At 40.1% G+C, this 25,485-nt stretch overlaps 1 long non-coding RNA gene across 1 annotated transcript; it reads left to right on the top strand.

Annotated features, from left to right (window-relative positions):
• Nucleotides 1-4,287: 4,287 nt before the first annotated feature.
• LOC140707353 (uncharacterized) lies at nt 4,288-12,261 on the top strand. The gene is made up of 3 exons (XR_012087346.2): nt 4,288-4,394; nt 4,559-4,640; nt 5,691-12,261. It is a non-coding gene; the product is annotated as an uncharacterized LOC140707353 (long non-coding RNA).
• Nucleotides 12,262-25,485: the final 13,224 nt, after the last annotated feature.

Genomic DNA, 25,485 nt, shown 5'->3' with positions numbered 1-25,485 from the left:
AATCTGACCATCAGCCATTCTCACGATATGCCCAAATCAACATAGATGTCATGGTTTCAGTAATGTATACATGCTAAAAATTCCAGCTCAGTCTAGGACTACTCTATTTGGAACTTTGGCCTGCCAGATGATACCAAAAATCTGTTGGAGACAACTCATATGGAACATGTTCAGGTTCCTCTCCTGCTGTGCATGAAGGGTCCAGGACTCACTGCAGTACAGGAGTGTGCTCAGGACAAAGACTCTATAGACCTGGATCTTGGTTCATGCTGTCAGCTTCTTATTAAGCCATACTCTCTTTGTGAGTCTAGAGAACATGGTAGCTGCTTTGCCAATGCGTTTATCCAGCTCGACATCTAGGGAGAGAGTGTCAGAGATCATTGAACCAAGGTACACAAAGTCATGAACAACCTCGAATTCTTGCATGGAGATGGTAATAGAGGGAGGTGAGTCCACGCCCTGGCCCATGACTTGTGTGTTTTCTTCAGGCTGATTGTTAGTCCAAAATCTTGGCAGGCCTTGCTACAACGATTCATGAGTTGTTGGAGGTCTTCAGCAGAGTGGGCAACAATGGTTGTGTCATTGGCAAAGAGGAAGTCCTGCATGCATTTCAGCTGTACTTGGGTCTTTGCTCTCAATCTAGAGAGATTAAAGAGCTTTCCATCAAATAATAGCCATAATCTAAACATTGATTTACAAAATATTTAAAAGAATTATGGCATCAGTAGCAGCGGCAAATTTCCACTAATTAATTAGTTGATGCCTGCATTCCTGGGTGCACATGCAGTCAACCACAACCACCATCTCATTAATGAGTGCAGTTTGCTCCCATAATTTATGCCACTATACCTATGCAGCTTAAATCACCTGTTGGAGTCTGGCCAATCATACACAACCATCACAAAGCATATTAAAATGCAAATATTTCTTGATAAATCATGAAATTAACAGAGCATTTAAAAAACCTCTACAATCAAAGGAACTGACACAAAAATATTTCAATTTGCTCTTGTGAAGAAAGCAAGAAATGATTCAGAAAGCAGATGATTGTCTCATGAAAGGCATTCCAGAGTTCTAGGCTTTAACAGAGGTGACTAACTCTCAGTGAGGCCAAGGATTAATTGGCAGATCAAGTTGGAAAGGACTCAGGCCATTTATGGCTTTAAAGGTCAAAACCAGTGCCTTGAAGAGTCTGGAAGTGAACTATTTAGTAGTAATTCAGTTTTAGTGTTCATGATGAATGCGTGTAACAATGTCATTGATATCAGGATTCTGATAGGTTCAGTATTTTACACCAGCTAAGGTTCTCAGATTATCTTGAAAGGCAGCCCAATGTATCTTTGGTATGTTTTAGGGAAGAAAGGGAAATTTGATTAAAACAAAGAAATCAAGATGTATTCTTGAAGGCTTTCACAGCTGGGATTTGATGGTGGTTGTAGGTTTTTTGGGCTGTCTGGCCATGTTCTTGAGGTTTTTCTTCCTAATGTTTTGCCAGTCTCTGTGGCTGGCATCTTCAGAGGACAGGAGTTAGAACTCAGACAAATGCTGGCCAAAGACTGGTGAAACGTTAGGAAGAAAAACCTCCAGAACACGGTCAGACAACCTGAAAAACCTACAACCACCCCCGAAATCAGGGTGCCCAATTAAATTTTGCCTGGTAGAGGGCAAAGCAACACACTCCGTCAACTATCTTTTAAAAAAACAACAACAACACTTCTCTTTCATGGATAGATAAAGATAATTACTATAGCCTCATTTTTTAAATCAATACTATGTGTAATTAGGAGCTTGCTATGTAAAGTAAGTGACCAGTGGTGAATCAGATTTTTTTAATCTTTATCCAGTGTCACAAATTAGGTAGAGAAATTTAACATTGCTAATCAATTGTAGCTCCAAGCCAAACAATCTGCAATCCTTTCAAATTGTTGTCAGATTTTAGAGTTCTAGATTATATTGTTTTTGAATTTTAGTGAATTATTAAAAATACTTTATTGTTTTATTTTCTTCTGAATCTTGTACATAATTCTGTACATGAGCAGCCTGCCACACTTTCATATTTTTTCAGGTCATTCATATTCACTATGCAAATGATCAGCTGACAGCATACACCAAGATCCAGGTCTATAGAACCTGTGTCCTGAGCACACTCTTGTACTGCAGTGAGCCCTGGACCCTATGTGCACGGCAGGAGAGGAAGTTGAACACATCCCGTGCGTTGTCGCCAATGCAATTTTGGTATCACCTGGCAGGACAAAGTTCCAAATAGAGTAGTCCTAGAATGAGCTGGAATTTTGAGCATGTATATACTACTGAAGCAGTGATGTCTACGTTGTCTTGCGCATGTCGTGAGAATAGCTGATAGTCGGATTCCAAAAGATCTCCTGTATAGAGAATTAGTGCAGGCAAATCACCCCAGAGGGAGAGAGACCACAACTGCAATATAGTACAAGGATACCTGCAAGTGGGATCTGAAGGCCTTAGGAATAAACGTCAACAGATGGGAAACCTTGAGTGTTCAGCCTGGAAGCAGGTGATGCATCATTTACTTTATTTTACTTTTATTAAACTTATACCCCGCCTGTGATGGATAGGTCAGTAACCATTCCTGTCCATCACAATGGAACCTTGATTCAGGAGCCAATGGTTATACAGAAAAGGTGGAGCTAAGGATATATAAGAAGAATGGATGACAGTTAAAGGCCAGTTAGAGAGGATTTCAGTTAGAGTTTCAGTTAGGGATGAGTTAGGGACTTCAGTTAGAGTAGTTTAGGCAGTTAGGACCAGCCTGGTGTTAGAGAAGAATAGAAAGATAGAGAACAAGATAAGAAATGAATAAATACCTTGATTAACATGACTCTATCTAAGCAAATATAAATGTTATGAAAGCACAGTTGATTGCATGAATAAAATAAGACCATCCATGATTCACTTTACATGATTTACTGATAAACACATAAATAAATATTGTTTTATTAGAGAACTGTGAATTAAGAGTCATATTTAATAGAGGGAGGGATAAACCCTCTGGTGGCAGTGGAAAAGGGTTGAAAATTAAATGTCATACCCGAAAGTGTACCTGGGCTGCATGATAGAACACAGGGGAACTGGGGGTGCATGACACCGCCCCTCTAGACAAAGTCTACTTGGGGCGGCTTACATGAGTAAAAAAACAGAATAAAATAACGTACATAATAAAACCTAGAGTGGTCCTATGTGATTCAGATAGGCGGGATATAAATTAAATAAATAAATAATAAAATAAAAAATAAGTGTCATGGCCTCTCTCTCCTTGTTCAGCAGGCTGAGGCAAAGAGGCAGTCCTGAAACCAACAAAATCAGGGAGCAGGACAGGGGACAGATTGTATTTGTCTTCAGTGTGGAAGGGATTGTCACTCTCAAATTGGCCTTCTCAGCCACACTAGATGCTGTTCCAAGACCTCTGTTCAGAGCACGTTACCATAGTCTCCTGAGACTGAAGGATGCCTACACAATGTACAGCAAAAAACAATCATGTGATTGTATACCTACTGCTATTTATTTGCTTGTATGACATATTTTATTGATGCCCAGAATCTATATACATATCAATAGATACATCAACAAAAGACATATCAACAAAATGACATTAAGCTGCATTGCATCAATCACATCAAGTTTGTTTTATTATATGGGACAGAGGAAAATATGTAGAAGGGATTAGAAAACTATATGCAGGCAGAATTAGAACGTGTGATAAAGATATTCTCCAAATCTGTAATTAAATTCATGAAATTTGCTAGTGGAATTGTCCTGTTTTGATTACAGATAAGTTCCATCACACAAAAGGACAATAATAATCAGCAGCTAAAAGAGCAGATAACTGGTCTTTGAGAAAAGTTAAATTTCTCCTTTTTCCCCTTAATACAAGTGTACATTTCATTACATTCTTTTCTTTCAATGTTTATGCCATAAGGAACTAGTGAAACAAAGCCTCATTTAGTGAAGTAACTGATTTGAGATGATCCCCTAACTGCTAGATACAAGAACAAAAACAGTTTTCTCATGAAGAGCAAGGTCAAAAGACTGAGTCCAGAAAAGAAAGCTGATAACAAGAGACAGGGGGAAAGAAACTTTAAGCTAAGGGCTTGACATTTTACGTGATACAATAACAACTAAGAGTGGCAACATTAGACATGATCTGTATCTGAGAACAAGTTTGTTTCCATATTTCACTGCATACATTGTATTAACAAGGTTATGGGAAAGCATCTCAAATAACTTCAATATCTGTGTCTCTGTCAACCACATGTTGTTGTCAAAGCTGAGCCAAGAACAGTGTTGCTGGTCAAACTGTCATAAGCAAAGGAACTTCTAGATCCTGTTCTCAAGTCTGTTGTGATTTGCGCCTTATAAAGGTAAACCCTTTTCCCCTATTTTCATGATAACATTATTTTTGCTGTATAGGCTCCTGTAGGCTTCCTTTCTGCAGAGACTGTTATCCTTCAATAAAACCCTTTTCTATAAAATCCAAATGTACTCTTGTGTTTGGGTTGTTAGAATTCTCTCTCTCTCTCTGCAGGTGCCTAAAGGTGTTGGTTCCTGACAGAATAAACTGAATCTGTATTTTTACAAGAATGTTGGCGTAGTCACACGATACATTGGTAAGTAGGACTGTGTGTCCCTCTCCCCCTGGCAACAGGGTTCCAGGGCACACTCAAGCTAATCTTGGGTCAGGCTGGTTCCCCTTGGCTGGTGGGGGGCAGGGGCAGGCATCTTCTTCAAAAGGATCCAATTTTAGAGAGAAACAACCTGCACACAATTCAGCTACAATTGGCTATCATTTAGGGCTTGAAAAGGAGCACTTCTGCAAACCTGGCCAGGTAAGAAAGGTTTGAAACTTTTCAGAGTCTGGGACTCGCAGATAGGCCTTGTTGCCTGGGAAGTGCCCCTTTGGAGACCGTCAGCATTTTTGAATTTGAAATTCCACCAAATTAACAACTTGGCGAAAGGCATCTGAATGGGTTTGGGCTACAGTCACCCTATAATAGCTATTCCTTGGGTCAGGTACTCAAATTGGCTGCCAGAACTCAGGACTCTAGAAACCCTTTTTTCATTTCCTCTTGGAGTCTGAGACTCTAACCTGATGTTGTAGTTTAGGCTGGTCAGGTTGGAGCTCCTTCCACTCTCTCACTATGTTTGCTAAGATGATGTTAGAAAGGGTCAACAAAGCCATATCATCTTCCTTTTGAAGTGCCGTTCTGTGCACTTCAAAGTGTGCATTCTGGTTTAAATTCTGATGTGTGTCCAAATGTTCATTCTTGTGCCTATATTCAGGCAATATCCCCCAGTTTGCTTCACCACCCAGCTACAGCATAACACAGTTCAACAAAAGTGCACACAGTGGCCCATTTGCCAAGACCACTGAAACCAGAACATAATCCAACACATTCTGTTTCTTTGCTCACAGCTACAGTACTTCTGCTTTGTGAAATGTTCTTGGTCCTTTCCAGGACCAAATGTCTCAAAATGGGGATGCCTACTATGGGCATATATGTTGTTCTATGCAGTCAGACATGGTAAAATCAGCTGTGCAGGTTTCTATGTAGTAGGGATGACAGTCACAGTCATACTTGTGTATAGGCAGAAATGAGTTGATATGTGAAGGCAGTGCATCCATCCATGCTTCAGCTTCTTCTCATTCCGTCTTTCAGCTGCAGCAATGAAGAACTTTGGGACACTCTCAAAAGACAGTAAAGATAAGAGGAAGAGAGAGTGAAGATAACAGGAACAGATTATTCAATCCATGTTTCAAGGACAATAGGATGCAAATAATAAAAAATGCTTGGGCTGTTAATTTTCTCAGATTGGTCCACGATTTTATAGACCACTACTGCCATCATGTGTTGAATTATATGATGAAATACTTTGCCAGAACCTTTTGTTAACCCTTGCCCCCAAAGCCTGTTCTGTGCTTTTAAAACAAGTTCAAAAGCTAACACATTTTGATTGTGACTGATGTTGTGAGTTTCTAAGAAACTCAGGATCTATGCACAGCTTGGAATCGTGTATTTACCTCTTTCCTCTGGCAGTGGAATGTAGACAGTTGAATAGATAGAAAGGAGTGTTGTTACTTTTTTCTACCTAAAGAATTACCTCTATTTCAGAACGGCAAAGATTTCACTCCTATAAACACAGGCAAAACCTGTCACCTGCTCCTGATAAGCCAGAGACAGGCACCAACAGCTTGTCGTCTGAGCAGGGAGGATACCCGACCTCAAGTGAGGGAGTGGTACCCTCCACTCACTGAAACCACGGAAAACATTTGGTCAGAGCATAACACAGGTTTAGCCACTCATTTATGTCTTAAACTGAAACTCAGCTACTTATTTCCTGGTAAATCACAGATGAAGTATTTCTGTAGGTGTAACAGTAGCTTTGGATATACTGTGATCAAATCATTTGATATTCTACTTAAGTCATGTACAGTACTTCAGTATTTGGAGGGACAGAAAGACATGCTGCCCAAAATATGGAAACAGGATTACTAATTGTCATAGATCTAAATATTTTGACTGCTGACCAATTATTATTTAAGACGTTCCTGGAATCCATTACATATGGCAGACATAACATTAAGTATAGCATCTTGAACAATTTGTTCTCTCTGTCAGTGGCCAGAATCCTGTTGGCACAAGTTATGTTGCAAACCTCTGGTGATGTCATCAGCGACAGCTATTTCAGAGACATTAAAAACTTCCCATTTACTCATATATGAGAAAATAGCAGAACACATATTCAAAATGAGGGATTGAAGAATAAACCCATCTAGTGAGTTTCTTTTTCCAAACCACAAGGGATAGGGAATTATTTCAAACCAGAAAATTACTGCCACTGGCAGCTTACCCTACCTTGTCCTGCAGCTTCCAAAGACTTCCTAGGACAAAGGCAATCCCTGAGGAGCTCCAGGACCAAATGGAAAGGTGAATAGGAAACTCTTAATTTACCTGAAATAACCAGAGAATAACTGTGGTCGATGATATCACCAGAGATCCACAATGTAACATGTGTCAAGGGGATCCCAGCCCCTGTCTGATTTGGAAAGGAATGGGTTTATTCCTTTGTTTACCATTATGAATTTAAGTTCTGTTATTATGTTATATATATTCTGAAAAAAAAGAAGTGAGAATGCTTATCTGCAATGATGAAAAGTTTTGAAAGCCACATTGTGAAGAATTGTAAAATCAGAAGCTGTAACAATGAACATTAACGCTAGCTGTGGGTGTGGGGTTCAGATGTCACAGATGGCCAGCTATCATAGCTTCATTATTTAGCCATTGGAAAAAGCTTGTGCTGAAGTCTTTTAAAGGGGCTTATACATAGGCTGGTACTGTTACTTTTATACTGGATTGGAGCATCTGCAAATATTTGACTTCCACGGTCTCTGTCAGAACAGAACATGGTCACCATGAGACAGATGTGTGCACCTGGTTGCTTTGGAACCTAAAGTACAGAAGAGTCTTTGATTCTACACAACGTCTCAGGAAAGAACACCTAATACAAGTCTTCTATAGGTTTAAAAGCTGGTGGAATGTCCAGGTACGGCCCCGCCCATTGCTTTATGATTGGTTCCCTGTTGCCCAGGGTGATGAAGATGCTTTATTCAATCTGTACAGAGATCCCAAGAGGAAAGGGAGTCACCATTCAGAGTGGTATGATACCTGTGACCTGCTGAATCTGGTTTCAAGCAGCCTCTTACACCAATAATTCATTGTTTTACAAAAGTGATAGGCATCGGAGCAACGAAGAAGGGAGTCACAGGAAAAGACGAGGAGTAACATAGTTGGAAAATTGAGAGTGGGTGCCCGGCCGCTTGATAGCAGCAGAAGCGAACTGCATAACGCATAACGAAGGCTACAAGCAGCGAACGCTGAGTAAAAACAACCCCCAGATAAGACAGGAAATAAAAAAGGCAGAAAAGGGCGGCTCAGTTTGTGGAGCAGGATTCCCATTTATCTCCTACCAAGATGTGGAGACAGGGATGGCGGTGTTATCAGCAGTTGTCTGTACAACAAGGGTATAAGAATCAGTGGCCTGTGATGACAAGGAAGATCTCAAATGTTGGCAGAAACCATAAAGGAGCTTCCGACCTCAGATGTCATGATCAAAAAATGCAGGAGCCCAAATGGCATCGCTCTTCAAAATGGAAGAGATGTAGGTTCTTTAGGAATGGTAGACCTTGGAAAAGAAAGGGAGACTACTGGAAGAGAAAAAGGTCACAGAAGAAGATGCAAGCAAGGCATTGTCATTCTACTGGTCATCAAAGGCACTCCAGATTCTGTAGGCTCTGTCAAAGCCACCACCGCCATTATAGTCGGAAACGGTACTTCAGAAGACAGCGTCTGTTGGCATTCATGTGTGCAGCTATAAAGGGACGACTGCGCCCCATGAATATCTGGGGGTGGAGAGCACCAGGAATGCGTGCCCCTCGGAACACAACACAATTTATAATGCATCAAGTATATGAAGACATGCGCCAGGAAAAGAAGAGAGCAGAAGCTGCAGCTGCAGAGAAAAGAGAGGAAGAAGATGCAGAAGTGCAGCTAGCTGTGGAAGATAATGATTCCAACATGGGCTCACCAAGTGCCAGTTGCATGGCCTCCATTTTGCCTATGACTCCAGAGAGGAACACCCTTGAAGGAGATGAGGAGGTTGGACAAGATGTGAGCAGTCAGAAAAGTCAGACGTATGATAATGTTGATATGGAATGCCTCCTGAGCATTTCATGTGAGCCATAAAATGTAGCAACTACAATATGCAAAGTGTCAGACTTTTGAGTTCATCAGTAGTTTGGAATAGATCTTGATGTCTGGGGCTTAAATAAATATGTATGCTGTCCTCTCACTTTTGTTGTTTGGTATCCTAGTACAACTAACTTCTTTATACATAGACCAACAATTGGCAACTTTTATGGGTTGAAAGAAGCAAGTTTTTGCTCCTAGAGCTCTTAGAGAATCACACAAATGGTTTAAAATACCCAAGAAATGATTTAAAAAATGACTGGAAGTCTATCTTCAATTCTGAAAAATGGCTATTTGGGGAGTTAAATGGTGCATGCCGAGAACTGTAATCTATTTAAAATGTGAGTGGCCTTGTAGACCAGATGGGCGGGAATATATATATATATAAATAAATAAATAAATAAATAAATAAATAAATAAATAAATAAATAAATAAATAAAGATTTGCCCCTTTGTACCAAGAAATAAGAATATTTTTTGAAAAGTAGTGTGCTTTATTTATTTTGGGACACTAGCACCAACAATTTGGACTTTGAAGTCATATTCAGAATTTGGAATTGCAGACCTTCAGATTCAGAATTTTGAATTTTAAAAATTAGGAATATCTGGATATTTGGATTTCCATTACAGTCAATATGAATACTATATAGTCGTTATTTTCCCCTTTCAAAAAATACAAGCAGGCAAAACATTTTAAAGGATTTAATTTACATCTTTCCAGTGATCATGCCAAACAAAAAGACTGCACACCACACCAACAGTCAGCAGTGCCTAGGTATTAGGAAACGATTGTCATGGGCATATTGATTGAACCTTGAACAGTCAGAATGCCCATCAGAAATGCCAGCAGTATGAGGGAAGCAGATGGCAGGTTGCATTGAGGAGTGTACAAATACCCTGGGCAGCACTGGGTGGCAGACTGGAGCAGCAGATAGCCTGTGTTGGGCAGGAACTGTGCCAAGACCGAGGGGCACAGCACAGTTGAGTGAACGAGCACAATCTTGGAGTAGCAATTGGAAGACTGAAAGCGGTAGAAGAAGGGATCAGCAGACTGAACCATGGCACACCTAGTACTGTGAGCAGAGTGTGACATTCTTTCTTATTTAAAGGGGAGTTCAGGAAAGCCAAGCAATGGTAGGTTTACCTTAAGGAAAACAAGTTTTTCTATAGATAAGTGTTCCAGGTGTGAGTAGTGTGGTATAAACCGACAATGTTCCCTGTCTGAGAGGACACACACTCATTGGTTGAGTTGATGGGCAAGTCCTGCTGCCACCTTGGCCAGACCTTCCCAAACAGACTTCTCCTCAGCCCAGTAAGGCAAAGAGTTAGTCTCTTTTAGCTTGCAATGCTCCTCTATAGATGCCTCTACCTCTGCCTCTGCAATGTCCTTCCTCTGGGGTGGTGTCTCTGCAGGACAGACCCTTTTTTTGAGGGTGGGGATGGTGCAACTGCCTACCCATCACTTCCTCCACAACTCATAGTGGTGGAGAGGAAGGTGCTAAAGAAAAAGGTGGGGAAATGTTTGGTTCTGCATGATGCTCTCTACCTAATGTGATCATATGGTGACTTTGTTGTGATTTGTCGTCAAGTCACCTCTGATTCATGGTGACCCTATGAATAAGTGCTCTCTCAAATGTCCTGTCCTCAGCTGCCCTGCTCAGCTCTTACAGACTAAAGCTTCTGGCTTCTTTTAGGGAATCAGTCCATCTCATATTTGGTCTTCCTCTTTCCTGCTCATTCATCCATTTTTCCCACCATTAGTGTCTTTTCCAGGGAATTCTGTCTTCTCATGATGTACCCCAAGTAGGACAGCCTCAGTTTCAACATTTTTGCTTCCAGAGACAGTTCAGGTTTGATTTGATCTAGAACCCACTTGTTTCTCTTTCTGGCAATCCAGGGTATCCACAAAGCTCTGTTCCAGCACCCCATTTCAAATAAATCCACACCCCCTTTCAGCTCTCTTAACTGTCCAACTATCACACCCATACATGGTGACTGGAAATTCAAGAGTGTGTATGATCTTGGACTTGGTCTCCAAAGACACATCCTTACAGTTGATGTTCTTTTCTAGTTCCTTCATAGCTGCCCTTCCTAGTCCCTGTCTTCTTCTGCTTTCTTGGCTGCAGCCTCCATTTAGATTGATGACTGAACCAAGGTGTACAAAATCTTTACGTCAATTTCTGTAGTCATGATTTTTGCTTTCTTTGCATTCAGCTGAAATCTCGTCTTGGCACTTTCTTCTTTCACTTGCAGTACAACTAATGACCAACAGTAATTTCAAATCATTTGTGCTTTCTGCCAGTGAATTGGTGTCATCTACATATCTTAAATTATTGATGTTTCTTCCACCCATTTTTACTCCTCCTTCATCTGAATCCAGTCTAGCTTTCCATATTATATGTTCTGCATATGGATTGAACAGATAAGAGGATAAAATGCACCCTTGTTTAACACCTTTGCCTATAGGAAATAATTCTCTTTCCATTTTATATTCTAATGGTAGCTTCTTGTCCACAAAACATTATGTATTAGGACAATCAAGTACACACCAATTTCTTTAAGAGGAACTCATAGTGAAATGCTTTGCTATAGTTTATAAAGCATAGACCTTCTGAAATTTTTTAGTGTTCTCCAGTAGCCAGTGGATATTTCCAATATAATCTTGAGTGCCTCTTCCTTTTTGAAATCCAGCTTGAACATCAGGCATTTCTTGCTCCATATAAGGTAAAAGTGTCTATTGCAACACTTTGAGCATCCCTGTGCTTGAAAAAGAAATTAAAGCAATGGTCCTATAGTTACTGCACTATTTGGCATCTTCTTTCTTAGGGATTGGAATGTATACATATGGTGACATTAGGTAGAGGGTTTTGTGGAGAAAGCAGATTGGTGGTCAGGCTGTCAATACTGTTGCTGTTATTTCAACTTCCAATGACAATGCTCAGTCAATGAATAAATAATCAGTCAATCCACCTGTTGGGATTAATAATAATCATAATCATGTGCCATTAAGTCAATTCTGACTTATAACAACCCTTTTCAGGTTTTTCTAAATAGAGAATATTCAGAATTGGCTTGCCATTCTCTTTTTTTGAGGGCATCCTAGGACAGTGCAGCTTGCTCAAGACCACACAGGCTGGTTGTTCTCCCTGGAGGAACAGTGGGGAATCAAGCGCACAACCAGTGGCTCCATTGCCAAATACCTAAACCACTGAACTCCCACAAATACTGCTGAGAATTTTGAAATGCAGTTTTTACACAGCAATGCTACTTAGCCAAGAAGTATGTTTCAGCATGTGAAGAAAATGAAGCATCCAGTGAATAGCTATGTTCTGATCAATTCATACAGATGTCACACCGGGCCATTGGCAACAATGGTGTGACTGAATTTCTGTGATTCACAGTTTCTTCTCAGATGATGAAATGTTTTGTTGAAGTATATGCCCAAAGGAAGGAAGCCAGTTTACTAGCACCACCAATAATAAAATACATCAAAAGTATTCCAAGTTGAACTACTATGGAGGTTCCATTAACCTCTCTCTCTCTCTCTCTCTCTCTCTCTCTCTCTCTCTCTCTCTCTCTCTCTGTTCCCTGTCAGATGGATCACTAAATCTTTATTTCACGGTTGGCTTGGAGAATCTAATTCTGGAACATGTGAAGGAAATAAATTGTCGAAGAAAACAGATCTTTTCTCATAGAAGAGTGATAGCTTTTGTATTCAGTAATGCTTCCACAAGTAGAAAATCGATTCCTATTTCCTGTTTTTCATTATTGAGAAAAGATTATGGCAATCCTAAAGGCACTTACTCTAAAGCAGTCTCATTGATTGCAGTCTAAAAGCTTCAGTTTAATTGTCTACAGTTTCAATGAAAATGATATCCAGTAAAGTGCTTAGGATAACAGATAACACATGTGTGTGCATGTGTCTGGTCTCTGGGTGTCTGTGAATTTCATTGTATGGGTATACTGTGTACATACTTACAATGACAATAAATAAATAAATAAATAAAAAATAAATTAAAAAAGATAAGTAGTCTGATCTAGTGATGAGTTGAAATGAGGTGCATGTGTTGGGAGTTCGTAGGCAATGAATATGTCTGCAAAACACACACTCTATTTGGCTTCAAACTTTTTCATAAGGAAAAGATCTGTACCTGCTGAGCTCATTTCCACTTGGCTTGCTAGAGCGGGACACTGACTGACTCCTCTTCTGTCCAGAGCTTGGATCTTTTACTTTGGAGCAGCAGTGATGGGTTGTGAAATCTGGAAATATGAGGTTCAGAATAACAAGATGGATCCAAAACATTTGAGGTTGTTGAAAATGAAAGACATGATGGGGTCTTTTGCACTCATAGTACAGATATTGACCAGCCTGACAAGTGCAAATTTTCCAGCATCTTCCATTGCAACTGAAAGCAGCAGGGTTCAGGGAGGCTAGGTGGTCTACACCATGCCAAGATCCTCACCTTACAGCATATGCTCTCTGAGGTGGCTGAGTCACTTTTCTTCCAGGAGGCCCTGAGTTCATTTCAGTCGGGCTTCAGGCTGTGCCAAGGCACGGAAATGGCATCGGTTACCCTGCTGGATGACCTATTTAGGGAGGCTGACAGGGGCAAAATGTCCTTGCTCGTCCTCCTTGATATCTCAGCCACCTTTGATACTGTTAACCACAATATCCTCCTGGGGAGGCTCTTTGATTTGGGGATGGGTGGCCTTGCTCTCGCTTGGCTCCGGTTCTTCTTGGAGGGCCATCCTCAGAGAGTGCAGCTTGGGGAGAATGTATCAGTCCCGTGGTCCCTCAGTTGTGAGGTTCTGCAGCGTTCGATCATCTCCCCAATGCTGTTTAACATCTATATGAGGCCGTTGGAGGGGAGGTCATCCGGGTATGTGGGGTTTCGTGTCACCAATATGCTGATGATGCCAAGCTCTACATCTCCTTTTTTCCATCTGCAGTGGATGCTGTTTCGTCCCTTGGGTGCTGCCTGGAGGCCGTTCTGCAATGGATGCAGTCAAATGGACTAAGGTTGAACCCGGACAAGACGGACGCCCTGCAGGTGGGGGCCCCTGATATCAGTGGTTTGGAGGACTCCCTCTCTCTTCTTTTTTGGGGGGGTGACCCTCACCACAAAGAATTTGGTTTGCAGTCTGGGCGTACATCTTGACCCAGCATTTACCATGGAGACGCAGGTAGTGTCTGTGGTTCGGTCTGCCCTCTTACATCTTTGGCAGATTGCCCAGCTGCATCCCTATCTAGACACAGGGGCACTCACCACACTGGTCCATGTGCTCGTTGTCTCAATAATAGACTGCTATAATGCTGTCTACGTGGGGCTTCCTTTAAGAGTGATGCAGAAGCTTCAGATGGTCCAGAACACAGTGGCCAGGCTATTAACAGAGGTGAAAAGATTTCACCATATTTCCCCCACGCTGGCTGCCTTACACTAGCTACCTATTCGCTTCTGCATTGATTTCAAGGTGTTAACAATTTAATATAAGGCCCTTAACAGTTTAGGATCTCGATACCTGGCAGAGCACCTTCTTATGCCCAATTCTACCCGTATCACCTGCTTCAGTCAGGCTGAGCAGCTGAGGGGCCCAACTCCAAGAGAGTCCGGGGGGGGGACAGAATTCGGCTCTTCTTGGCAGTGGCCCCTTGGTTTTGGAACAATTGCTGAGATCTGACTGGCTCCCTCGCTGAGGGCCTTCAAGACTAACTTGAAGACATGGCTATACAGGCAAGCCTTCCTTACAGCCATTACCTAGCCTATCTCCCCTTTTCTTCTTTTTCTTTTCTCTCCTTCTTCCTCCTCTCCCCCCCCTTTTCTTTTTCCTTTCCCATCTTGGATTAATCTGGATTTTATCTTAGTTTATTTTTTATATTATATGTAAACCACCCAGAGTATACCTGTTCTAGATGGGCGGTATATAAATCTAATAAATAAATAAATAAATAATGGTTGGACCCATCACAAAGAATACAGTCTCATCTAGTTTGTCACCCTTGGTTGTATCATGGCAGCTCTGAGATAAAAATGTCTCCACACATTCTATTCTCAAATAGCAAATTTGTAATCGATCTGGACTCTTACTGAGAGTGGAAAATCATGGTGGTAGCCAGAAATCTTGGTCAAATATATAGCTTTACTTTTAAGCTCAAGGTGAAGAGTGAGGAATCCTTCAGCCTCACAGGTGATTTTCCAAAAGTTAAGTGAAGAAATGAAAAATAAAAGGAAGTCACTGCTTCTATACTGCTGTGCCTGAGGGGGGAAAAAGAACAAGGAAACATTGACTGGAAGTCTGTGAGACCAAGTTAATGCATTCTGGACTTTAGATAATACATTCAGAGACTAGGGTTCTAGTTTTATCTGCAGAAAAGTCAATTTCATGGTAGCTGATAATCCAAAAGTGCAGAAAACTGATAACTTCTCCCATTTCTGATGCTGTGGTGGAAAAGCCAATTTTTAAAATTTCAGACTTCTGGACAGTCGATCATATAAAGGATATAAGCTGAACTATGAGATTTTCTTACCTTCTTCCCTATATGGTCAATAGACATGTATATTTGTTTATAACTGGAAGGAAAAAAATGGTCTTCAAGACAACAAATTCTTTAAAAGGGTACATATGTCTGCTATTCACCACATCTATTTTCTGTGCCTCAGAACAATAATACCAGTTGTGTTTTAAACTACAGTTTGTTACTCCCTTTGTTTTATACCAGTTATGTCAGGTATCTTCTCACTGAGTTCTCCACTTAGCCATTCATAGGAGGTACACTAGATAGATTAATAGTGAATAAATTTGCTATCATTACTGGAGAAGCGAAGTAGCTCTTGAAGTTCATATTTTATCTGATATTTTAATAATTGTGTTGAAAAGTTTTATTTATAGTTTCCATTTTGAAACTGTAACTTTGACAAGCCAGATGCTGATGTATTTTTCTGATATCTTTTAAAATATATAAACAAGTGATCTGTAAGAATGAAGCAGTTGAGGCAGTATGTCCAAATATGCCATGGATAATCATTGAACTGTTTGAAATGTATCCTGTGTATTTAAAGCTACTTCTCTGTATCAAGAGTATTCAACATTTTCTTCAAAGCAAAGGAAGATAAAATATCTCATAAGAAACAAGTAGCAATACATCTGTGAAGATTCTCAGCCATCCAGGTGAGGTTATCTGGAAGGTGAATCATGGCAACTGGACTTCTTTCTTATTAGGTTGAAATGTTTTGCTACTCATCCTAGTAGCTTCTTCAGAGTAGCAATACACTACTAATAATACAACAGTGGCTGGAATGCGTGTGTGTGTTTAAGAGAATCTATTTTCCATTTTAAAAGGGGTAACTGTATTAGTCCACAGTCACAAAACTGACAAAGATTCCTAGTGCAACTTAAAACTAAGAACATTTTAATAGCATGGTTTTTTTGTGGATTATAGTCCATTTCTTTAGATGCATGAAATGTTACCCAGAATTTTAGGGAGCTATATGGGATGTAGGGTTATGGGCTGGATCTGTAGGCACTAAAGTCAGGGAGAAATTAAGTGCAGAAAGTAGTGACAGTATAAATTACATTATTACACTGATTACACCAGACTAGTAATTAGTTGGTTACACTAATTGCACAAGCCACTGTAATTGTGACTGGCACTGCTTTCTAAATGTAAATGTAAATGCTTTCTAAATGCTGTCCATTAACACCAAAAGTGGTGACTGGAGCACAGACCGGCTAGGCAAGGGTACACAACTCAATCCACTGTTTTCACCTGAACTTTTTTCATGTATAACCAGTCTTTTATTGTAAAGTACAGAAAAATGATTAATATGACAGCCACAAGGATAACTTCAATTCAAAGGGAGAAAGAGGAGTTTAACTTTTCTGTTTCACCAGCCTTTATGTGCATGTATGAATTGGCAGACCTTTCTCGAAAATGGTAAGCAAGGCATAGTCAACAGCCCATTCTCTTTTGCTAAGAGGAGAGGGCAAATGCCCTATGAAATCTCAAGTTAGGTGTGATAGTGGATGGCTGGGAGGTCTGAACCTGATAAAAATGAAGGACTTGATTTTTCTCTCTCAAACATTAGCCAGCCTCATGAAATAGATAGCACAGTCTCACAAAGCAAACAATTCATTTACAGTTCAGTCTGTATTCAGATTAGTAAAGCAAACTGGATCTCACCTTGAAACTACCTGAAAGTTCTCAAAAGATTTGCAAACACTGATCTGCATTAGTATCGAGCACACTCATTCCTAACCCATAATAGCATTTGTGAGGAAAGGAGGGAAAGAGAGGAGCGCATTATATATTACAGATTATTCATTAGAAGAGTGAATTCTGAAGCTGCTATGAACTTCTGATGGTGACAACGGGAGCTTTTTACACACAACTTGCAAACCAGTTTGCTTTCTTATGTGATTGGTCCTCAGAAGGTAAGTATGGGCTTCATTTGCAAGTATGATTGCTCAGTCATGAAGAGTTGCCTAAATCTGGGACACTAGTGTATGTCCACTTCTAATGAAGGGCTATTAGTAACATAACTGTGGTTGGGGCAAGAGGAATTGAGAGATAAAGAGAGAAGATACTGAAATCATAACAATATATGGATTGATATATGAGTGCAATAATAATATCTTCCACTTGGAAGCACTGTTTCCAAAGAAGAAATAAATTAGCAACCCTCACATTTTTATATTTAAGTCTTTAATAGGTAGATTAAATAAATACCTCCAATCTTTAAAAAAAAGAACTTGAATAGTATTTTCTGTGCATTTCAGCAAAAGAAATCCCTCTGCATGTTTTGAGTGAGAACATGCCATCTGAGCTGAAGGTACAAACAAAGGCATGTTGGTTGCTTTTGCAAATATTGGTGAATTCTTAAAAATAATGTCACTGAAGTCAAAGATACGTTAGTGAAACCTGTAAAACTGTAAATTTGTAAATGTAAACCTATGGGGAAAACATGTTCCCTCCACCCAGATTGTTTTGGGGAACATAGGAATTTGGGGAATAGCAGAAACCTAAATATATTTAGAAGTTTGTTTTTGGGGTAGTGAAGGCAAGATAGCAATGCATGAATGCCTTGTCTGAAACATTCAAATGCAAGAGTAGGCAATACCTTCGCAGACCACTAGAAAATTCATCATACCATCTGCAAGCTTTCATGGATCAGGACTATCGTCTTCGTCAGCCATGTACCAGTGAGAAGAACTTACAAGTCCAAATGTTTGTGGCAAGATGGATGTTATTCATAATTCCAAAATTAAAATGCATAATAATGTTATCCGGGTTTTGTAGCAATTCTTGTCCACCACTTTCTTTGCAAAGTTCAGAGAACTTCAAAATTCTCTCTGTTGCTTAAGGCAAGCAGTAGAGGTTGCTTGCCAGTGTATATGGCACACCAAAGCATGGCTTTTTCCAAGTTCCAATCACAATCAATATAAAAAAATTGATTGTTTTGGCAATAGGAGTTTCATCTAAAATAAAAAGTTTGAGGTGTCCCCACCACCTTTGGCTGAGGCTATGCGTATGCTTTTGGAATATAATATGGTGAACAGGAGCTGTGATGGTTTCTTATTCTTTCTTACTTGTCCAAGGTGTGGTGATGAAGTCTGTGAGCTTGTAATAACTGAAGTCTATGCATGTCAGTGGGCACAGAAAGGCATCTAATAACTCTTGCTGCAGTTCTGCCCCATTGCCATGAGACCACATGAGGGCTGATTGAAGCTTCCAGCCAGCTTTAGGGACAACACAATGGTCCACCACTCTTATGGCCATTACTACTGGATGCCTCTGTCATACCCTGAAAGCCCAAGAGTGCATGCACGTATGTGGACAGAGCTTTTTACTCCACTAGCATTATACTGAATCCGGGCCTATGTATACAAGCCACAGTGATGAACAGCCCATATATTCAAAAGCCCAGGTTTGTAAGCTGCCTTGGGTTACTCTTAGACAATTATGGCAGGATATTGTTTTTAAAAAGCCAGTAAAAATAAAAACAATGAACCAGTAACTTAAAAAGAGCAACACAAATAACTACTACTCTGGCTCAGACATTTCATGTCTGGCTTCTGTTAGGTGAAGGTAAAGGTTCCCCTTGACATTTTTAGTCCAGTCGTGTCTGACTCTAGGGCGCGGTGCTCATCCCCATTTCCAACCCATCGAGCCACTGTTTGTCCGAAGACAGTTTCCGTGGTCACGTGGCCAGTGTGACCAGACACGAAATGCTGGCTTCTGTTAGCAATGATTAATAAGTTGTTAATTCAGAAGAACTGGAGTAAGCAGAAGTGAAAGATCTACATGTGAGTGCAAATCTCAGTCATATAATGGCTGAAATCTTGCACATTACGCCAAAAATTAGAGGGGGGGGGAGTGATATAACAAGACATCATTGGAGTAACAAAGTCTACCTACCAATGATGTCTTGTTATATCACTCCCCCCCCCTCTAATTTTTGAAGAACACCACCTTTTCCCACATTTTTTAAAAGCTTCTATCAATTGGCAGAGTGGGAGAAGTTATTTTGAAATGCACAGATGATTCATCGTAAATGCATCCTCTGTTGAATAATTGTGTTGGTCTGAAATAAACAGGATTGCAAACTTAAGGAACCTTTTTGAAAAGACAGTGTGAAAACACACTTGAAGACCCAATGATTTTATAGAAAATACCAAAAACATCCCTCTTCTGTGTTTTTTTTTTTTAATTCATGGATTGACAGGAAAAGAAAGGCCATTCATTTATTTCCCATCAATCTAGGGTCATGCTGGCTATGGGATTCTGGGAGGCATAGTCGAATAACTGTTTAAACTTTTCCGATTTCTGCTTTTACCACAATGAAATTGAGATGTGTATTTTTCATCCAGGATAGTTGTTTCCAAAACAGTGCAGAGTATTTTCAAGCAAAAGGAAAAGGGAGCAGTTCTCACAAACGATCATCTCTACTCTTCCAAGTATTTGGAGATAACATTAATGGCGTGACTAGATGGTTCAATAATTAGAGCTGCAGGGCTTTCTGAGGATAATATTTGTGATTCTTGTATTGTACTAGGGAAATTTAAGTACCTTCATGACCTTTGTGCAGGTGTAACTGCAGATGTGAGCAATATCTTTGTCGGTTCTCATCTTGGGAGATGATATTTAGCCTATTTTTAAAATATACATTTTTGTTGTTTTTTGTAATGGGGCACAAGAACTGACCAAAATCCTGTGAAGAGCTCATAAATCTATGTTTATACTCTTCTGAAGAGGAATCAAGAGTTGAAGAGAGAGGATTATTTAGATCAAAGTATGGAGGGATTAGAAAGGCAATCCTAATATTATTTGAAAATAATATAAAAGCTATTTATTTCATATTCCGGTAATTTATCAGGGTTGGGTTTTTCATTCAATCTTTGCATAATGAAGATTCAGATGGCTGTTTTCATCTGGTATGAAGATGTGTCACGGCAAATATCAGAAATGTTTGTATAAGCTGTACAAATATGACACCGTGTAAGGAAATATCAACCATGAGTAATGCAGGGGAGTGCACAGTTCTGTTTTTTAAGATATGGACATATAGTGAGGTTGAATCAACACCAATATTTCACAGAACCATGTTTGAGCCCAAGGTACATTGCACAACTTCTACAATGGGATGTTAAGGAAACTAACTGTATAAAATGTTGCGACAAGTACTTCTGGCAGATAAACCCTAATAGATTTCCCAGGTACATGAAATATTTAAGAAGTGGTTTTACCACTATCATCACCTAGTCAGTTTCCATGGCTGAGCAGAGATATGAACCATGGTCCCAGTTTCTTGTCTGATACTCTGCTGCTGCAACACACCGGCTCTTCAACATGAGACAGCATTAGTACCTCAATGGAACACAAGAGCATTTCCTGCTCCACCTAAAGCAAAATAAAGAAGTGGCAAAGTCTGCCCTGATTAGGAGAAGCTGCCATCAGCAGGGTGCTACTAACAAAAAGACCATGTCTGAGCTATCCACCAACCAAGACCCGCCAGACTGTGAGACATACAGTGCCCTTCAATGATGGCAACAAATTACAAGCGAGTATATAATGAAAGCCAAGATATCAGGAGATTGATAGTGGATCACAAAAGATCCCAAGGGTAATGGAAGCCAGTTGTACAGTCTCAGGGAATCTTGAGGAAAGGAATGGTAAATCACTTCTGAGTACTTGATACTTAGAAAACTCTTGAAAGAGTCACCATAATCCAAAGTCAGTTTGACAGCATGAAATTAATTTAAGGCTCAATAGAGGTGGAGGAACACAATCACACCTACTTTACTATATATTGGCTCAAACCAAGCTAATCAACCTGAGGTGTGCCACTTATTCTGAGGGTACATTCCCTTATCTCTTTCCTGTAGATTCTTTGTATAGGTGCCAAGATAATCTGTTCTGCACTATTGCCTAAGCAACTTAAATGTCAGCTGTTTTCTTTAGATGCATCACACTCCCCACTATTTTTAACAGTTTTATTTTATTCTTGCAATATGTGCATTGGGAAACAGGAATTACTTTCACTGGTATAGCTGGGGTTTTCTAATATGCTCCAAAAAAACATCAAAAAGAACTTCCAGATGGACTTTCTGTGCATGCACAAGTCATCTTTTTAGAAAGTAACAGTACTTTCAGAAGAATGAAGAATGATGAAGTTGAAGAATATCAAAGAGCTATGAACTGGATTTCATAAATTTAAGAGCAATAATATAGACAAGGAACTACCAGCCTAGAAGATACAGCACCTTATGCTATGCATGATATGAAAACTTGATTTCCACTGGCATATTCATTTTTACTGCAAGATTTTCTGGGCACAGTTAATTTCCCTATAATTACCTGTATGTTTCTGAAGCTACAATTTTCTCTTTTTTGCAAGCTTACGAGAGCAAGTTTTAAACTAAATATAGAATTTGAGTCATGATCAGTAACAAAGTTTTCCACTTGGAAGTAAACACTACTGAAAGAGATTTTTTTGAACTATGTTAAAGAAGCCAAAGGTTGGTGACATCAATTATTCAGAGCCCTTAAAAGTCTTTTCCAAAGAAAGAAAATCATTTCACTTAATCTTACAAGAAACACTAATGATATGCTTACATAATTTATTCCCAGTGATGGTTAGATTAAGTTTGTGTTGGATCTTAAAAGAGCTCACAAGCATTAAGAGTGATTATTTTCAAATAATCCACTCCATTTAATTTCAGATAATTAGCCAAGTCCAGTGCTGCTGAGATGGAAAGTTCCACGAAACCAGCTCCCAGCAGGGTAGAGGCTGATTGCTTCAATAGAAGCCCATTATGCCTCAAAACTTTGGAATGCTGCCTGGCTGGGACACTGATACTCCAATATCCATAAATCCTATTTAGCACAAATATCCTACTGTTAATGAGCCATGCCACATAAGACCGTATACAGCCTGAGATACAAAGGGCCTTGTGAAGGATTTCAGCATGCACACAGGGAGAGGGCATTTCTGCCCCCTCTTTCCACACTAGCCCACAATGCCCCCCAAATTCACTCTTGAATGTTAACTAAGAAGAAGTGAGGCCTGCAAGAAAATGTTTCGCTGTGTGGTGCTTCTGTTTCTGGCTGACTAGGTAGACCTAATATTATATATACTGCTGCAGTTAGAAAGTGCCACTTGCTGAGAGAGGGGAGAGCTCTCTGCTTCCACATGAGCTCTTGGCTTCTCAGCCACAGTTTTTCTCCAGATCAAACTGTATGATGCACTTAGCAGATCATCAGAACTCTCTAAAGACATAGACTCTAGCTCATTTTGAAATGAGTTTCTTCATAGGCACATGTTGTAAATTAGTTTCCTTTTGCTTTTTGATTGATCTTTGGGGAGGAGGCACATCCCTCATTTCTAGGTTGATTGCTCAAGTATGGATTTGCGATGGCATTATGTCTCTGGAGGGAGATTCTGCTATCAGTTACTCATAACATGGTACCTAGGTTGTACTGGTTTTTCCAGTAGTGATGTATGGAAGTGAGAGCTGGACCATAAAGAAGGCTGACTGCCGAAGAATTGATGCTTTTGATTTGTGATGCTAGGGGAGATTCTTGGTAGTGTCCTGGACTGGAAAGAGAACAAACCTATCCATTTTGAAGGAACTCAACCCCGAGTGCTCACTGGAAGGACAGATCCTGAAGCTGAGGCCATCTCACGAGAAGAGAAGACTCCTTCAAAAAGACCCTGATGTTGGGAAACAGTGAAGGCAAGAGGAGAAGGGGACAACAGAGGACGAGATGGTTGGACAGTGTCATTGAAGCTACCAACATGAATTTGACCCAACTCCGGGAGGCAGCGGAAAATAAGGGGTGCTGGCGTGCTTTGGTCCATGGGGTCATGAAGAATCGGACACAATGTAACAACTAAACAACAACATCAACAGGTCATAGAATTTGACCCCACAACCTAGCTCATATGTGTAACTGGTTCCAGTCTGTTATCAACACAGAACTAAAAGATGTTTGGGACATTTATTTTTATTTATTTATTTACAATATTTTTTAGCCGCACCATTGCCAGTGGCTTCTGGGCGGCGTACAACATTAAAACATTTGCCATATATTCCAAAGAAGATGAGAAATAAAACCAACAGAGTAGATCTGCAGTTCAAACATTGCTTCCGGAATAAAGATGCATGCCACACACATGATCAAACTTCAGAACAGATGGGATAACAATAACATAGAGCTTTGGGTGGAGTATATAGAACAATTTACATGCATTAACTTCTTGCAGTCCTTTCTAAAATACTCTGGAAAGGGATATAGGCAAGAGAGCCTCACCTCTTTCCTCTGCTCTTTCCCTCTCAAGAGTCTATTAGAAACAGTTGGTTAGTCTGTTGAGGCCTGTTGCTGCAAGCAGTCATGTTCATTAGTTTTTCTGTTTGATCTATTCAATTGTAATGAAACTTTTTCTCTCTCTGAACAATGTCTCAGAGTAAGCTATTGAGAATGTAAGAGCCAGTTACTGAGAAATAGGGGTGGACTACTCTGGGGAACTTAAAGCTAATTCTGCTCTGTGAATTCCTGCACTTCTGCTGTGAAGCTAAAGGAATTTAACTAAAATTCAAAAATCTGCAACAATTTTACACATTATTCTTTCCATCAAAAGGGAAATGTGAAGAGGATTGTACACATTGAGCATAAAACATACATCCTAACTGCCCAAAGGGGGCAAGGGCCACTTGAACCCACACTAAGCCAACTGATATTAAGATATTTATTCTACTGTGAGAAGTAAGAGATCTCATTATGTCATGATTACATGTTAAGACTCAGTGTCATCTTATACTTTAATATTCCATGCCTTCTTTTTATTAAAATTGTAAGCAAAATTAATAGAATTCTGGTGTGTAAAATAACAGGGTCAAGACAGGGCCAATGACATGAATAGGCATTGATGAGGGAACTCTTTGCTTTACTGGGTCTTGGGGCAAATTGCCCCAGTTGCTGCTTCTCCTTGGGCAGCTGTACAGGTTTGTAGTGTTACCAACTGGCATGGCAAAAGATGGGAACTTAATAGGCCCTTCACCAGCAAGATCTATGAAAAGGGCACAGTGCAAGCTACCTCTTCTTTGCTCTTCTGCTTCAATGCATTCTTGCTCCAGTTCTAGGACCTCAAAGGATGACTCTCCTTCAAGAAAGAGATTGTTTTAAACTTTGATTTTTCAGCCACTGTGCTCCAGTTTCAACAAGCCCCAGCTCAATAAGCCACAATCTGGGCCATAGCAGAAGTACAACAGTTTTTACTATGAATATATTTCGGTTTGTAGCCATTGCTATCTTAGTTCACTGCAGACAACACACGAAATACACACAACCACTGAATTCATTGTGCTGCTGCCTTCAGCTAAGGTTGGTGTCACCATCAGCTCAATTTGGAGCCTTCACCTTGCTGCCACCTCAGTTCAGAACCCTGAGAAACTCAGCCTCCAGTTGGTCCTACCCTTATTCAGCCCTTTCCTGAGGGGAGATCTTGCCCCAAAGAGCAGGAAATGTCTCTAATCCCACATTTCAGAGAATCAACTGGCAGAAGGAGATTTCAGTGGGGAGGAACAGGCTTGTGTCTAATCCTGACCCCTCCAGGCAGCACATCTCTCAGTTAGGATTGCACTGGCTCTCTGTATGAGGTGCACAATGGTAAGAAGATTATATTTTATATAAGCAGAGGCTGCATTACTTTGAACAAGCAATCTTCTCTCTAGAAAAAAAAAACACTATGAAATCAATCATAGTCATTTGCTGGAGATAAGCTGTAAAGGATCCACAGGGCTCTCACCTCCACTTGTTCTAACAATACTTGTAACATTTTCAGTCTTGCTTTTTCTCCAGCCATGGCTACAACATTCAGAGAACCGTTGTTTCCTAAAAGAGTAGTAATTTGACACACAGAGGTGCCTGCTGGTTCCATGCCAGCCAAAATGATGGCAGTATCAGTATTCACCTTGCAGAAGAAAACATTCCATTTGACTATTTACATTATAAACAAAGCAATTAAAATGAGAAATGTCAGCAATTTCCACATCTGCTTTTTTCTATTAGGGCTGCAGGTGTCCTTCCTTATTTGTATTATTAATCTTCCAGCACGAGATGAAAAATGTGACCAATTTCTTAAATGTTTTGTTATGTTCTGCTTTGCTGAAAAGTCATTCAGGGAAAGGGATGCATGTGATCATCCACGAG

This window comes from Pogona vitticeps, chromosome 5 (assembly GCF_051106095.1).
Source record: "Pogona vitticeps strain Pit_001003342236 chromosome 5, PviZW2.1, whole genome shotgun sequence".
Lineage (NCBI taxonomy): Eukaryota > Metazoa > Chordata > Lepidosauria > Squamata > Agamidae > Pogona > Pogona vitticeps.
Note: the sequence above shows the minus strand (reverse complement) of the source record. Positions and strands in the feature narration are given on the sequence as shown.